Source organism: Coregonus clupeaformis, chromosome 27 (assembly GCF_020615455.1).
Source record: "Coregonus clupeaformis isolate EN_2021a chromosome 27, ASM2061545v1, whole genome shotgun sequence".
Classification (NCBI taxonomy): domain Eukaryota; kingdom Metazoa; phylum Chordata; class Actinopteri; order Salmoniformes; family Salmonidae; genus Coregonus; species Coregonus clupeaformis.
In genome coordinates, this window is record NC_059218.1 from 321,196 (window position 1) to 332,419 (window position 11,224).

Here is an 11,224-nt window from a genome sequence, read left to right on the forward strand (position 1 = left end):
CTTTGTTGAAGCACCTTTGGCAGTGATTACAGTCTTGAGTCTTCTTGGATATGATGCTACAAGCTTGGCACACCTGTATTTGGGAAGTTTCTCCCATTCGTCTTTGCATATCCTCTCAAGCACTGTCACGCTTGATGGGGAGCAGCCACTCCTGCGTTGTCTTGGCTGTGTGCTTAGGGTCGTTTTCCTGTTGGGAGGTGAAGTTCTGCCCCAGTCTGAGGTCCTGAGCGCTCTGGAGCAGGTTTTCATCAAGGATCTCTCTGTACTTTGCTCCGTTCATCTTTCCCTTGATCCTGACTAGTCTCCCAGTCCCTGCCGCTGAAAAACATCCCCACAGCATGATGTTGCCACAACCATGCTTCACCGTAGGGATGGTGCGAGGTTTCCTCCAGACTTGACACATGGCATTCAGGCCAAAGAGTTCAATCTTGTTTTCATGGTCTGCGTCCTTTAGGTGCCTTTTGGCAAACTCCAAGCTGGCTGTCATGTGCTTTTTACTGAGGAGTGGCTTCTGTCTGGCCACTCTACCATAAAGGCCTGATTGGTGGAGTGCTAAAGAGATGGTTGTATTTCTGAAAGGTTCTCCCATTTCCACAGAGGAACTCTGGAGCTCTATCAGAGTGACCATCGGGTTCTTGGTCACCTCCCTGACCAAGGCCCTTCTCCTCAGATTGCTCAGTTTGGCCGGGCAGCCAGCTCTAGGAAGAGTCTTGGTGGTTCCAAACGTCTAGAATGATGGAGGCCACTGTGTTCTTGGGGACCTTCAATGCTGCAGAAATGTTTTGGTACCCTTCCCCAGATCTGTGCCTCAACACAATCTTGTCTCGGCTCTCTACCGACAATTCCTTTGACCTCAAGGCTTGGTTTTTGCTCTGACATGCGCTGTCAACTGGTGGACCTTATATAGACAGGTGTGTGCCTTTCCAAATCATGTCCAATCAATTGGATTTAAAACAGGTGGACTCCAATCAAGTTGTAGAAACATCTCAAGGATGATCAATGGAAACAGGATGCACCTGAGCTATTTTAGAATAAGGTTGTAATGTAACAAAATCTGGAAAAAGTCAAGGGTTCTGAATACTTTCCGAATGCACTGTAGGTACAAATATGATCGATAGACATTGGATTATATTCCTTGTCTACAGAAGGGTGTCCCAAACTCGATCCTTGGGCCCCCACTTGGTGAAAATTTTTGTATTTGCCCTAGCACTACACAGCTGATTAAAATAACCAAATTATTATCAAGTTTGGATTATTTGAATTAGCTGTGTAGTGTTACGGCAAACCCCAAAACATGCACCCAGGGTAAAACAGACCAAAAGAACATGGCAAAATGCTAAACCATTTAAGGTTATAGACTTGCTTCCAGTGCAATCTGTCCCCTACACATTTTAAATTGATGGGGCTATAACCACATAGGAGTTAAATTGGTACAGCATTCTAACTCACGGGTGCAACAAATATAGCCTCTTACAAGGCACACCTCAAAATATGTTAATTAGCCAGAAACAACAATACCATGCACCCACTAGCGGTCAAAAGATTGTTGGCGCTCTAAAGATACGGTACGGTACTGCATTCTCTGGGGTGGAATTACAGTACCATTTGAAATACAGCAATTATTTTCTCGCTCACAAATGTTTCCCACAATGCACCATCATTTACAGTATCCTGCAGTAAAATGTTTCAGAGTATTTGACTGTTGATAATACCAAAAAAATCGTATAATTTACAGTTTTCCGTTATAGTGTATGTTTGCTGAGTCAAATACAGTCGTTGACTGCCTTAAGGCGGTTTAGGCGCTGAGAATTTAATAATGAATGTGTGCATGCCTACCCACGAAGATGCAGAGACGTTAAGTCTAGTGGTTCATTATACCACAAATATGCTAATTACCATTGGTTTGATGGGATTAATGAACATCTCAGCGTGATAATCTTCTGGGAGAAAGTGTTGACAAAACAGACGCACTAAATCACTCTAAATGATCTGTTTGTGTGGCCCGTTGATAGCTTGTTACCGCGGTGATGTGGTTGTTTTCATCAGCATCAGCATTTCCTCTGAGACAATAATGACCACTTTGGACGAGGAGGGGGAACTGAAAAAACAAACAAAGAGTATTTGCTATGATAAACGTCCTGATGATGCATCCTTCAGGAAAGCACCCCTGCTCTCCACTCTCCGTCACAGTCATGTGTTGGCAATTGGTGGCGATGGCAATGCCAGCCCAGAGTGATGTGTGTATACCTTTCTGCATGTGTGTATGTGTGTGCAATACCAGCCCAAAGAGGTGTGTGTTTGTGCATGTACGTTCCTGTGTGTTTGTGTGCACGTTCCTGTGTGTACGTTCCTGCATGCCTGTGTGTGTGTGGGGATTTGTGTGTGAGTGAAGTAAGGGATGGGGGAAATGCTCATCAAACTGGGCTGTCTTCCAGTCCCTCTGCTTCATTACATCCATATTTCTCCCTCGGCGGCACCACTGAAACTCTCTAAATCTCCCCTTAGTTACGTCTATAAAAGCCTACCGACACAGCCACTGTCTCCTGGCACCAAACGTCTATCGCCTCCCAATGTGTCATTGCTTGTCGGGAAAAAAAAAACACATTTGAAAGACTTCATCCGACACCTTCCATCACATCAGCGTGGGTGCGTTGATCTGCTGCGTCGGAAACACTTTGGCTTGGGAGATGCTGAAAACCGAGTCGAGTGTTTGAGTTGGATTTACATCGTAGCAAATCTTTTAATGTTGAAAGTCTATGCTCTAAACTCTTCTAAAAAGTAAAACTAGAAGAGGTATAGCAAGGCCTCAGAAGTTGGATCTCCTTCCTCATATGACCTTCCTGTCAGACTAACCTTTGACCTATGATGCAGTTCCTGTTGAGGCAGGAAGTGACTCAGGCTGCCATTTTCCTCAACAACAAAAAAAGATAGATACGTGCAAGAAATATCATTAAACTCATTAATAATTTTCAGCACGATTTACTTTGAAACTTTGCTTCAATGATTATGAGGCAATTATTAAACCACAGTTTAGCAAACTACATTCTTGTGTCATGACTCAACAAAATTCCACCAGCTATAACAGCTGATACTCCTGAGTTAAAACCAGGAGGGGTCGGTGGAGCTGGAGCTACAGTACTTCCAATCAGCATAGCCTGGCATGATATTGACCAGTCACAACAGCTACAAGTTAGTGAAAACAGAAAACACTGTGGAGCCAGTGCACTACCAAACTAAAAACCTACCCTCCAAAATAAAAATAAATAAAAACAAACACAGGCCTTGAGTACCTAGAGTGCAATTTGGAGCGAAACCTCTTGGGCACACAAGCAGCGTCATTACTTATTAATCGCTCTCTGCGACAAGTTTCCCAAGCCAGAGTGTTTCCTTGTGTTCCGACAGTCATAATACTCTCTCCTTATTTACTCCGACAATCTTCCTGAGAGGCAGTCGTCCCAAGTTTCAATTAGCCAAAGTAGCAAATCATTAATAACGAGTTGCGATGAAAACATCAGAGAGTGGGTCATCATGGTAATAGGATGGAGACACTCTCCTACTGTAAGTACCATCAATCAAACAGATTGTTTGACAGACACCTTGTAGTACTATAGTGCGGGTATTTGATTGGATAGAACGTGACAGTCTTTGAGGAGGAATAGCCTGTTGCCAGTGGTTTAGTTCATTGACGTGATGGGAGAAGAGCTGGAGAAGGTATAGAGAGACATAGAGGCCCCTTGAGCAAGGTGGAGGAACTGTCTATGTTGAATTATGCAACACCCTTTCTGTAAACCATTGGTATGGGATAAGGCATCTACTGGAGATTGTGATGAAACATATGATGCTCAGAACATCAGCATGGTGTGATGGTATGTGAGATACGGTCTTCCAGGCTCTTCTATTGCCTGATTAGGTGAAATAGCTGAGGATACAGCCAGCCCTTAACAATTAGGTGGAAACATATGTAGGTTTGAACTCGGATCTTCTGCACCCTATAAGACTGTGTTAGCCCACTGACCTAAAGCCTAGGCCCCAAGCACGTGAGCATGGTTCACTGAACCACCTCTGATATACACACATAAACAAATGAACATAAACTATATGTAACTAAAGATAAATTAAAAGTTAAACGTGGAATATGATTTTGGTGTATACGGAGCAAAACTAAAGCAAAAGTCTTGATTTAATGGTAGAGCTTGTCGAATTGCAGTTGTTGGCTATGTTGTAGACCACTATTTCCCCACAATTTCACTGATTACTGTAGAAGTATATCACACCCGCTCACAATGTACCACTTTAGAGACATCTTGTCACTGATTAAATTGATAAAACCATTACCATGACAATAGTGTTTGTCTCTTCTACTTTTGATAAAGAGCTACTTGTGTAGAGACACTGGCCTTGGTGAAATGAGCTAGGATAGGATATCAGGTCCAATTTCACATATTGTATCTGTCTGGGATTGCTATGGCAGAATAACCCTATCAAACCATGGATCAGCTTACTTGTATAAGACTGCTTTCGTGCAACAGTTGTGGAGTCATACACAACACAGTGTAACAATGTAATAAAGTGACATATAGTATCTTAAATATACTGTGTGAAGACCTATGGTCTACCATAAAAAAAGCTGTTTTTAAGCACCCTATGTCGAGGAGAGATGGGAGTGTGGGGGGAGAGAGGTTAAAACCAGAGGGTGCCAGCTGGTGTGTAATCACTGTTTTAACCTCCTTCTTTGTCATTAATCTTTGTCAGAGATTCCAGCACAGGCTCTACCACCCATGACAGCCCATCAGCTCGCTACAGTTCAAGGGAGTTCGGGATGGGATGGGGTGGTGGGGGGAGTTGTAAGGGAGGGTTAAGGGAGACATTTAGCAAATATGAGGACTTTAGTCTCTGTAGTGTAAAGGCATCTAGCCTTAAGACCAGGCACCACACCCTAATAGGGATTTAGTTTTTCCTTTATCATATCACAATCAACTTTTACCAGTTGAATGTAGATACAAATATAATACTTTTTGTATTAAAGTTTTTCTGATATATTGTATTACAATATGCAAATGAAGCTCAAACACATTTTTTGGGACACTGGATTAAGTCAGCCTAAATATTTTGGTTTCATTTTGCTAAGTGTCACGATCGTCATACATAGAGGAGGACCAAGGCGCAGCGTGATGAACGAACATGGTTAACTTTATTATCGTCAGTGATAATAGAAACAACAATAAACAAAACAAGAAACGACTCGTGAAGTCCACGGTAACAATGACCAACACGGAACAAAACAACAAACGATAACGTGACAGTCAACGGTCTAACACAAACCAACCAGAACAAGATCCCACAACTAATGTGGGAAAACAGCCTCTATAAGTATGGCTCCCAATCAGAGACAACCTAGCAACAGCTGACACTTGTTGCCTCTGATTGGGAACCACTCTGGCCAACACAGAAATACAATACATAGAATCCCGACATAGAAACACAACACATAGATCTACACACCCTGGCTCAACATAACAGTGTCCCCAGAGCCAGGGCGTGACAGTACCCCCCCCCTAAAGGCGCGGACTCCGACCGCGTCAACCAAATACCACAGGGGAGGGACCGGGTGGGCACTCCGCCTAGGCGGCGGATCCGGCCCGGGCCTGATCCCCGCTCCTCTCCAACCCCAAAGTACCCCTGGTCCGGTCTGACCCCGCTGGCCGGAGCTGGACTGCACACTGGTGGAGCGGATTGCTCTAGCTCCGGCGTGAAGCATCTGACCGGTGCCGGACCAGGCACCGGTGGAACAGGCACGGACGTGCCGGACTGACGACGACACCACTGGCTTGGTGTGGGGAACAGGCACGGGCCGTGCCGGACGGACGACGCACACCACTGGCTTGGTGTGGGAGCAGGAGCGGCCCGGACCGGGCTGGCGACGCGCACCATTGGCTTGGTGCGGGGAGCAGGAGCGGGCCGGACCGGGCTGGCGACGCGCACCATTGGCTTGGTGCGGGGAGCAGGAAAGGGCCGGACCGGGCTGGCGACGCACACCATTGGCTTGGTGCGGGGAGCAGGAAAGGGCCGGACCGGGCTGGCGACGCGCACCAAAGGCTCGGTGCGGGGAGCAGGAACAGGCCGGGCCGGGCTGACGACACGCACCACAGGCTCGATGCGAGGAACAGGAACAGGCCGGACCGTACTGGGGACACACACCACTGGCCCTATGCAGGGATCAGGAACGGGCCGGACCGGACTGGTAACACACCCCAGTACCTCTCGCCGTGCCTCCACACTTTCCCTCTCCTCTGTGACCAGTGGCCCCCTTAACCTGGCGGCCTCCTCTGCACACCCGCTGGACCGCTCCATCGCGGCCTCCTGCTGCCCCGTCGTCCACGGCGTGAGCCCCCCCCTAAAAAATTTCTGGGGGTCTCTCCTCCCCGTGGGCCAGGCCTCTATAGTTCTCGCCCAACTCTCGCTCTTCTGCTTCCAACTCCAGCCATTCTGCTCTTCATTCGGCTTGACCCAGTCGAGACTCTTCCTCCACTGTTCCCAAGTCCACCCTCTCTGCTCCTCACTAGGCTTGACCCAGTCGAGGTTGCCACGGAGATCTGCTAGCGATTCCCCTGGCGATGGCTCCTGGACACGCTGCTTGGTCCAGTCTTGGTGGGATCTTCTGTCACGATCGTCGGGAACAGATGAACCCACCATACAATGACCAAGCAGCGTGTCCAGGGGCAGCTCTTGGGCTGGACATGGGAGGAAGCGCCGGGAGAAGAGACGGTGGAGGCGCGCCGAAGAGAGGAGCAGCGGCGCCAAACGGGTCAACGTCGGACAGGCGAGAGGCAACCCCAGAAAATTTTTAGGGGGGGGCACACGGCATGGACGACGGGGCTGACGGAGGCTGCCACAGGGCGATTTGGAGAGGAGGCCACCGGGTTACGGGTACACAGGCCTGTACGTCCTGTGCGGATGCCTCACACAGAGTGTGTGAAGGTAGGCATTCAGCCAGGACGGGTTGTGGCCGCTCTTCACTCCAGGTCTCCTATCTGTCTCCACAGCCCGGTTCGGCCTGTCCCTGCTCCACGCACCAAGCCTACGGTGTGCGTCGCCAGCCCGGTCCGGCCTGTCCCTGCTCCACGCACCAAGCCTACGGTGTGCGTCGCCAGCCCGGTCCAGGCTGTCCCTGCTCCACGCACCAAGCCTACGGTGTGCGTCGCCAGCCCGGTCCGGCCTGTCCCTGCTCCACGCACCAAGCCTACGGTGTGCGTCGCCAGCCCGGTCCGGCCTGTCCCTGCTCCACGCACCAAGCCTACGGTGTGCGTCGCCAGCCCAGTCCGGCCTGTCCCTGCCACTCGCACCAAGTCTACGGTGCGCATCGCCAGCCCAGTCCGGCCTGTCCCTGCCACTCGCACCAAGTCTACGGTGCACGTCGCCAGCCCGGCCCGGCCTGTTCCTGCCACTCGCACCAAGTCTACGGTGCGCGTCGCCAGCCCGGCCCGGCCTGTTCCTGCCACTCGCACCAAGTCTACGGTGCGCGTCGCCAGCCCGGCCCGGCCTGTTCCTGCCACTCGCACCAAGTCTACGGTGCGCGTCGCCAGCCCGGCCCGGCCTGTTCCTACTACTCGCACTAAGCCAGGGGTGCGAGACGTCAGCCTGGTAAGGCCTGTTCCTGCTACTCGCACTAAGCCAGGGGTGCGAGACGTCAGCCTGGTAAGGCCCGTTCCTCCTCCATGCACCAAGCCAGGGGTGCGAGTCGTCAGCCTGGTAAGGCCCGTTCCTCCTCCACGCACCAAGCCAGGGGTGCGCATCGTCAGCCCAGCACAACCCGTGCCTGGGTCACCAGTGCCTGGTAAGGTACCGGTCAACTGCTCCACTACGGAGCTGAAGCTAACCGCTCCTGCTACGTCCAGTTCAGCTCCAGCCAGCGGGGCCAGACTGGACCAGGGGCGCTATGGGGGAATTATTGGAGGGTGGTGGGCAAGGCCGGAGCCAGAACCTCCGCCGAGGAGGAATGCCCATCCAGCCTCCCCTGTTTTGTTCAAGTTAAGGCGCGGTCGCAGTCCGCGCCTTTAGGGGGGGGTACTGTCACACCCTGGCTCTGGGACTCTATATGTTGAGCCAGGGTGTGTTCATTCTGTGTGGTTTATTCTGTTGTGTTTATTTCTAGGTTGGCTAGTGTGACTCCCAATCAGAGGCAACGAGTGTCAGCTGTCGTTGGTTGTCTCTGATTGGGAGCCATATTTATACTGTCTGTTTTCCCTTTGTGTTTGTGGGTTCTTGTTCCGTGTTGGTCATTGTTACCGTGGACTTCACGAGTCATTTCTTGTTTTGTTTATTGTTGTTTCTATTATCACTGACGATAATAAAGTTAACCATGTTCGTTCATCACGCTGCGCCTTGGTCCTCTATTCAATACGACGATCGTGACACTAAGACACTCCAGGACCGGATTTACTCAGAGCAGATTGTGGATAAATACTTTTTTCATCTTTCTATCTGTAAAATACGTAAAATACGTAAAAACATATCAACAATTCCCTCTGGGCAAGTCTCGAGAATATATCTAAGGATAACCACACACAATTTGGTGAATGTATATGCTTCTGAAGCTGAGGAAAATGAGTTGGCATGTGGGAAGAGACTGACTTTTGGGAAATGACAGTTAAAGACAAGTACACTTCAAACTAAGTTACTACATACACTGAGTGTACAAAACATTAACGACAGCTTTTGCCCTCAGAACAGCCTCAATTGGTTGGGGCATGGACTCTACAAGGTGTCGAAAGCATTCCACAGTGATGCTGGTCCATGCTGACTCTAATGCTTCCCACGGTTGTGTCAAGTTGGATGGATGTCCTTTGGGTGGTGGACCATTCTTGATATACACGGGAAACTGTTGAGCATGAAAAACCCAGCAGCGTAGCAATTCTTGACACAAACCGGTGCACCTGGCACCTACTACCATACCCCATTCAAAGGCACTTAAATATTTTGTCTTGCCCATTCACCCTCTTAATGGCACACATTCACAATCCATGTCTCAATGCTTAAAAATCCTTCTTTAACCTGTCTGTTCCATTTCATCTACACTGATTGAAGTGGATTTAACTAGTGACAGCAATAAGGGATCATAGCTTTTATCTGGATTCACCTGGTCAGTCTGTCATAGAAAGAGCAGGTGTTCTTAATGTTTTGTATACTCTGTGTATAGTTCAGTTTGTTACATTCTGTATGAAATGGGCTTTTAAATGATGTGTACATTTTAAAATTATGGATGTATGTCCATTTTAAAGTAGTTAAAATGAATGACATTTTTATGACGGTATTATGATAAACTAAAGAAAATATACATTAATGGACCAAACTACCAACTAATCAACAAATTGACAGGTAGATGCAAAAATGTCATTTCAGCCTGTGGGGCCATCAGTCATTTGAACTTCTAGCTCAAACCCAAGTAGGCATGTCTATTGGTGGACCAATGGTACAATTTGCGCCTGCCTGCCTGCCTGCCTGAGTGAGTTTCACCTAATGCTATTGTCATTTGTTGTGCCAGTTCTCAGTGTATCTACAGTGCCCTCCACTAATATTGGCACCCTTGGAAAATAAGAGCAAAACGGGCTGTGAAATTGTTTAAATATATTGTTTATCCTCTTGGTCTTTCATCCAAAAATATTCACAAAAATCTAACCTATAATTAAAGTCAAATAATTGAAAGAAAAAATACATTATTATCATAAAACAAATATTTTTCTCAAATATATTTGTGCCACAACTATTGGCACCCCTTCATTCAATACTTTGTGCAACCTCCCTTTGCCAAGATAACAGCTCTGAGTCTTCTCCTATAATGCGTAATGAGGTTGGAGAACACATGGCAAGGGATCTGAGACCATTCGTCCATACAGAATCTCTCCAGATCCTTCAGATTTCGAGGTCCACGCTTGTGGACTCTCCTCTTCAGCTCATCCCACAGGTTTTCTATGGGGTTTAGGTCAGGTGACTGGGAGGGCCATGGCAAAACCTTGATTCTGTGGTCAGTGAACCATTTTTGTGTTGATTTTGAGGTGTGCTTTGGATCATTGTCCTGCTGGAACATCCAACCACAGCCCAGTTTAAGCTTCCTAGCAGAGGCAGTCAGGTTTTAATTTAATATCTGCTGTACATGATGGAGTTCATGATACCATGTATCCTAACAAGTTGTCCAGGGCCTTTGGAAGAAAAACAGCCCCACAACATCAAAGATCCACCACCATACTTCACAGTGGGGATGAGGTACTTCTCTGCATGGCTATCTTTCTGTCTACGCCAAACCCACCTCTGGTGTTTGTTTCCAAAAAGCTCTATTTTGGTCGCATCTGACCATAGAACTCGGTCCCATTGAAAGTTCCAGTAACGTTTGGCAAACTGTAGGCCCTTGAGTTTGTTGTTTGATGACAGAAAAGGCTTTTTTATGGAAACCCTCCCAAACAACTTGTGATTATGTAGGTGCCGTCTGATCGTAGTTTTGGAGACTTTCTGACCCCAAGAACCAACTAATGTTTGCGTTTCTCCAGCTCCACTCAAACCATCCTCTTCTCTGTGCGTGTGGTCAATATAGACACACGTCCTCTTCCAGGCCGATTGTTAGCATCTCCAGTTGCTTTATACTTCTTAATTATTGCCCTTATAGTGGACATGGGCATTTTCAACTTTTGAGCTATTTTCGGAATAGCCATTTCCTGATTTGTGCAGCTCAACAACATTTTGTCGCACATCATTACTGTATTCTCGGGTCTTTCCCATAGTGATAGTTGACTATGGCAACTTGGCCTGTGTGTCAACTCATATTAATACCCCAGTGAAACTGGAAGTCATGGCTAACCACTTAAGTGTTCCTAATCACTCAGGTGAACTTCAAAATGTAAAATATTAATGGGAATATACTTCAGTTAGATTTTACTCATAAGAATTTCAAGGGGTGCCAATAATTGTGGCACACACGTTTCGGAGAAAAATATTTAATTCATTCATTTCATTCGTTTTTTAAAATGATTTTACTTCAATTAAAGGTTCGATTTTTGTGAATATTTTGAACAAAAGACCAAGAGGATAAACAGCAAATCATTTTTTTTCACAGCCCTTTTTGCTGTACCTCCAAATGTACCTCCAAATGTTCTACCATTAAATTCCAACTTCTCTCAAAAGTGATTTGCATTTCTATTTGGAGCAACATCATTAAGAAGCAGGAACCATTAAC